Here is a 6070-nt window from a genome sequence, read left to right on the forward strand (position 1 = left end):
CCTTTTGCTAATATCTTGTTAGCCTTAAGTACAAATATTAGCCCCTCATAATTTTTTTGGTTGCCTCTAAACTGAAATTCTATATCTCCAAAATTTTAAATACAATCTCCTTTGAGAAATACTCAACACTAGCATGATAGGTTACTAATCAATCCATTATCGAAATAACATCTGCATTGTCAGGTTAGCATTTTGAGCCATTTCATGAAGGGTGGGGCTTTCCTCTTAATTACTCCCTGCAGATTACTCGTCTCAACCTCAACCACCACCGTAATACATTAGGCAGTACCAGGATCAACCCTAATCCAAGGACCAATTACCCTTGAGCTACTCTATCACTCCCGTGTGGTAGGGTTCAACTACTATCGTTGCTAGGAGACATTATCTTGTTGGTCATTAAGCATATACATGTAGAAAAATTGAATATTGCATTTCTTTCAAATTACAGATAAGATCATCTACCTATACACATATGAATAAATCAATAACTTGAAAGTCAAACTCTTTAACAAGAGCAAAAATGTGAAACATTGAAATGATTCATACAATTCAATCAGTGAAAATAAATTTTCGGACATACCTATAATCAACCCCATATTTTACCTATCATAAATCGCTACATTCCTAAAAGTGTGCAAGACCTCTATAGGATTTCAATCTTAAGCTATTGGTCATTGACCTTAAATGTCTACAAAATCTTATAACCATTTTCTTTGATACCAAAACTATAACACTCCAAATTCACCTAAGAATTTCAAGAGAAATTTAGAACGAAACCTCCTAACATTAATCTTATTGCTATTCCTAAACGAAAATAGCTATAGTCGAAACATAGTCTCTAAAATAATAAATATAACAATAATTCTCTAAAACAAAATTCAAGTCTAAACAATAACCAAAGTAGCAACAACTTATTCATTTAGAAAACGCCAAAGTTTCTGACCTAACAAATCCTCTTCTTTAGACCCAAAAACCCACATCTCTAAAATCAATCTGCAAAATGTTGGAGATGAAGAGTGAGCTGTCAATTCGATAAGCAAACTCATGCATAAGGTTACTAATAACGATAAAATACAAAACAATCATTATAAAGTACCATAAGTTAGAACCTAGTAAACATTTATAACCTAATACATATGTACGGTAAAACTCATAATTAGTTAAATCATAATGTAATAATCATTTTTAATAAATAATCATTTAGGAAATCATTTATCAATAAAACCATTCATTTATTCAATTGCTCATGCCATATAATGTCGCCTATACTTCTGGTGACCCAGCCAGTGGTTCAGTAAGTCACCTGTAACCCCAGTGACCCGGTATTAGTTTAGTAAGTCACCTGTAACCCCGATGACTTGGTTAGTAGTTCAATCAGGGTACGTTACCCAACTATAATCATCAATATGTGCACAAAATATAGCTAATGTTCGGTTATATCAGTAACAGTAACTACGGTCAATGAGCCAAAATCTTAAATACAGTTTCAATCTTTCAATATCAATCATTCAGTAATATTATGATAAAATACTCTTATAAGACATTGAATTGGAAAGCTTAACAAATATTTTTAAGGAAACCAATTTATGGAAAGACAATTATTTTAAAGTCATTTTTTAAATAGTTTAAGAAAATATTTTAAATAAAGTTTTAATCAAAAAATTATTTATTATCATAAAATATAAGAGTAAAATAACTTCAAAACCATAAAATGTCAATTTATATGAACAACATTATTCTTTTCTAGATATTTACATATATAACTATAATTAACATCATGTATGAGTTCACTTAACTCAATACAAAGCAATCAACAATAACCTCAATCACACGAGCTCGCTCTTGGCCTATAATTATCAAGATAAGATTCTTATCAATAATTGTTTTTTTTCAATTTTGACCTTGATAAGAAAGCCAAAATATCCTTAAACCATTTACTCTTACTAAAGCACATCAATTCACTAAACTACACTCGACCGTCTTATAGGAGTTGATTTCTAACAAGCTATAATTATGTTAGAAAAATCAGAAATATTACAAAAAACTATTGTGAACATGTTTGCATTGAATATAAAAGTTAAATTTATAAGGCGTTCACTATGAAAAAGTAACCCAAACTCGCTTCAATATCAACCCTCGCAATTCTAGAAAACAATTTCCAAGATTGTGGCAGCCTAGCTCTATGATTTTTAAATTATTTTTATATAAAGCCGTATATATATATATGTGTGTGTGTGTGTGTAAAATGAAAAACATTCCTAGAATTTTTAGAAATCGTTTGAGTTACCAAATAAATTATAGTAACAAGAACTACTACTGAAAATTGGAATTTTCCAACACTAGTGTTCTAATTTTGAAAAATCAAAACAATTAATATACAATGAGTTTTGAATGATAAACATTTAAATAGAAAGATAAAGATGTCTAGTTTAATAAATTATAAAATTTCATGCATGAGACTTAATGAAAACAGTAGTCATATAACATTGAATCTCTATTGTTCACTGTTTTCAAGATAAAATAATAGCACCACTTTCACTCAATAACAACATAAATCAATAGATGATCATGCTTTCACCATTTTATCAATATAATACACACAAAATCATTCAATCAATCACATAAAATCACAAATAAAACCAAAAGGCTAAATGATTATAAATTCTTACCTACCTTCAAAACAAAATTGAAACTCAATAATTTCTTTATGGAAAAGAAAAAAACCAATCAAAATCTACTTCTCTTCTTAAAAAAAAGAACATAAGTTTACTCTTGTGTGTGCTGCTGTATTCTTTTTTTTTTTTCATTAGCCTCTAGGATTTTGAGAAACAAACGCAAGAGGAGCTTTTATAAAGCCAAGCCTTTTAACATCCTTACATATTTAGGAATTTATTTCCTTTTTTTAATAAGGTATTTAATAAATTGGTAAATCAAATAAATAAAGAAAAAATAAAACACACTTAAAAATCATTAGCCTAAAATACTATATTTCTAAAATAGATATAATAATAATAATAATATAAATAAATAAATAAATAAAACAAAATAATGGATGTTACACAATTAGTGCCCTAATGATGATTTTAAGGAATAATAAATGCAGAAGATTCCTTATACATCAGTAGTAGAAAGTCTGATGTATGCTTAGATTTGTATACAACTGAATATTGCATACATTACTGGAATGTTGGATAGACATTTAAGTAATCCAGGGGTAAACTATTGGGAAATACCCAAACGGGTCTTGCAATATTTACAGAGAACAAAAGACTACATGTGCACGTATCGTAAGTTAGATCAGCTTGAGATCGTTGGATATACTAACTCTGATTTTGTTAGATCCCAAGATAATATGAAATCTACTTTTGGTTACATCTATCTACTAGATAGGGGTGTTGTTTCCTAGAAGAGTGCTAAACAGTCTCTTATAACCTTTTCTACTATAGCACCGGAGTTCATAGCTTGTTACGAAACATCCATTCACGAAATATGGCTACGAAATTTCGTCACAGAGTTACACATTTTAAATGGATAGACCACTTAAGCTATTTTCTGACAATAAGTCAGTAGTTCTATATTCCAATAACAATAAGAGTTCGACGATGTCACAGTATATAGACATCAAGTTTCTAAGGAATTTAGAGTGGACAATTGTCTATAAAGTATAATAGTACAAACTCCATGATTACAGATCCGTTCACTAAGGGAATGCCATTTAAAATGTTTCATGAGCGCATTGTTCATATGGGTATCGTGTCATTTAAGGATATTCATTTTTAATGGGAGTTTGTAACTTTTAAATGCTTTTATGATATAAACATTTTTCGGTTTAGGGATATTTAAGGGTTATTTTATGTAGAAATAAAATTTTAGTTTATTCACACTCTAATTTTGTATGATTTGATCTCATTAAAGTTTAAGGTGGATCAATTGGAAATAGGCATGTTAAGATCACATTACATGAAATTTTCATCCTACACACCCATATCATGATCTATGCCATTCAGTCATATTGGCATAGTGAGCATTGATGGGTCAAGTTACGATATTTGTAACAAGGGCCGTTTTGATCCTATGTTGGTATGATTGATGGACCGAATTGGCTATAGATGCATTTTGGTAACGACAGTAAAGTTGAGCTCATATGATTATTTTTGTAAAGTATAATTATAAAGTTACATATATAGCCCAAGTGAGAGGTTGTTGGATCTTTAATCTAGCATTGTTGGATCCTTTATCCAATGTTGGGCTTATATGTGAATAATTTTATGTTGTTAATTGTCATATAAGATTAAGCCAAATTAAAATTTATCTAAAGGTTTACGTAATTTGGGCTTTAATGTATCTAATAGATTATGGGCCTTTAATGTATAGAGACTTAAGACTAATTTCGATTTTTATGATGGGTTGAAATAAGAATACCTAAAAACAAAAGGAAAATCCATCTATATAAGTAGTCATTGTCCCTAGGTCACACATATCGTTCTATTCTCTATTGACATCTCATCATTAGAGAGAGTGTATAAAGAAGTTTCAAGGATTCTCTAGGAGAACCTGTTGATTTGGAAGACAAACTACTCGACTCTAGAGAGCAATTGTGCATTATGAACTTAGGTACACTGTCGCATATTTTGTTATTAATTCTTGGTGATACAACATACATGTTCCTAAATTTAGGTGATGATTTTCACCAAAGAATTTATTGTTCTTACACTTATTACTTATTTTTAATTCCACACACAATTGTAATAGCAAGGTCCCCCACGGTTTTTGTACTACACTCCTTAGTTATCCAAAATGAACTTATACTAATCTTGAATATGTTCAATTCTCAAGGCATCCAGATGAGATTTTCCCCTAAGCTTACGAGCACACAGATTCCCGAAGTATTCTTCAACTGTCACTCTTTTAAACAATGGAGGAGTGTTTTCAGAGACCAAATTGGACGCAGGGTACATTTCACCATCATATCTCACTGAGTAAATTGTGCCAATGGAAAGTCTTCCTTTGTACAGAGTTTACAATTACACGATGCTCAATGCTACGGTATGTCCCATTGGATATAATATGCCATGTAAAAATTATTAAAGCACATAAGCAGGCGCATATAAATGCCAAGTTAAGTAATTTACTATAATTATTACCTCCAATGAGTCTCCAATGTCGACAATGAAAGCATTAGGAAGTGGAGCAACAGGAATTAATGAAAGCACACATTAGCTAGCTCATATGAATGTCAAGTCAAAACAACTTATCATAATAATTACCTCCAACACATTTCCAACGTTGACAACGAAAGCATTTGGGAAAGGTGTAATATGAATCCACTTTCCATCCTTCTTGATCTGGAGACCTTCTACTTCATTGATTTCCAACAGAATTGCAAGTGCAGAGTCATCAGAATGAGTTGAGAGGCCCACAACCTTCTCCGGCTAAGGACATGGAGGGTAATAGTTCATCCCCATTGATTGGAAACCATTTTCAAAGTATTCTCTCAATTCTTCATCTTTGATATTTAAAACTTTTCCCATTTTCGATACCAGGTTCATGGCCAGAGAGTTTTAACTCCACTGAATAAATTCCAAGATTTCCTATAAGAAAAAAGAAGACGCAATTAGAAGGTTTAGTATATGATTGTGGTGGATTGTTAAATAAGTTATTATTTAGCAGTATTCTTTCAAAATCATAAGTGGTTGTCAAATTTTACTAGATATAACTGACTTGGGATCTTTCTCTGAACATAATACATTTGCAATCATCAAATAACTGACTAGAGAGAGAGAAAGAGAAACCTGAGGGGTAAAGAGGGAGCTTAGGAAACAAGTGGGGTTTCCTCAGATGAATTGGAAGAGTAGTCATGAAGAAAATGTCAATCCAATCAACCTTTTGTTCCTCGGATATAACAAATGCTTGTCCAAATCCTTCCATATTTGTTAGATTTCAATAAACTAATAGAATCGCATTTGCATTATACTCCATCATAAATTTGCTTATAGTTCTTCTCAAGCTACCGTAAGCCTAGACATCTGAAAGATATTAAAGACAATTTAATTTTCAAGAATGCAGGTTT

At 31.0% G+C, this 6070-nt stretch overlaps 1 pseudogene; it reads right to left on the minus strand.

The window, feature by feature from the left end:
* Positions 1–4808: 4808 nt before the first annotated feature.
* LOC112099848 lies at positions 4809–5928 on the minus strand (annotated as a pseudogene).
* Positions 5929–6070: the final 142 nt, after the last annotated feature.

The sequence above is a fragment of the Citrus clementina genome, unplaced genomic scaffold, assembly GCF_000493195.1.
Source record: "Citrus clementina cultivar Clemenules unplaced genomic scaffold, Citrus_clementina_v1.0 scaffold_3, whole genome shotgun sequence".
In the NCBI taxonomy this organism is placed as follows: domain Eukaryota; kingdom Viridiplantae; phylum Streptophyta; class Magnoliopsida; order Sapindales; family Rutaceae; genus Citrus; species Citrus x clementina.